The following is a 475-nucleotide window of genomic DNA, read 5'->3' on the forward strand; positions in this document are numbered from 1 at the left end:
CAGAAAAATCCGCTCCTGCTGCGGGTGTAAAAGGCTTTTAAGGGGGAAAAAAATAGCCTAACAGGCCGGAAAAAACCCTCAAAACGTCAACGCCCGAACAGGGACTTGAACCCTGGACCCTCAGATTAAAAGTCTGATGCTCTACCGACTGAGCTATCCGGGCTCTGCCTGCAGTGTTCCCGGCCGCCACTATCACCGTACGGGTGCATGGCGGAGGGGTGGGGGGCCTTGCGCTGGGCCGGTGTGTGTGTGTGCGCGCACCGGGCCGGGGGACGTGTGTGCCCACCGGGCCGGGGGGGGTTGCACCGGGCCGGGTGTGCGTGTGTGCGGTCGCACCGGGCCGGGGGCACACGTGCTCCGTCCTACAGCTGGGTCCTCCACCGCGGGGGGCGGGCGCGCTGCCGCGCGGGGCTCCTAGGGTCCTCTCTAGGGGCAGCTTCCGGGGCGCTCTATGGCGCGGCCCCGCCGGGCCGGG

The 475-nt window shown here is 67.8% G+C and overlaps 1 non-coding gene across 1 annotated transcript; it reads right to left on the reverse strand.

Annotated features, from left to right (window-relative positions):
* Window positions 1–90: 90 nt before the first annotated feature.
* Window positions 91–163, reverse strand: TRNAK-UUU. Its single transcript has one exon. It is a non-coding gene; the product is annotated as a tRNA-Lys (tRNA).
* Window positions 164–475: the final 312 nt, after the last annotated feature.

This window comes from Falco rusticolus, chromosome 17 (genome assembly GCF_015220075.1).
Source record: "Falco rusticolus isolate bFalRus1 chromosome 17, bFalRus1.pri, whole genome shotgun sequence".
Lineage (NCBI taxonomy): Eukaryota > Metazoa > Chordata > Aves > Falconiformes > Falconidae > Falco > Falco rusticolus.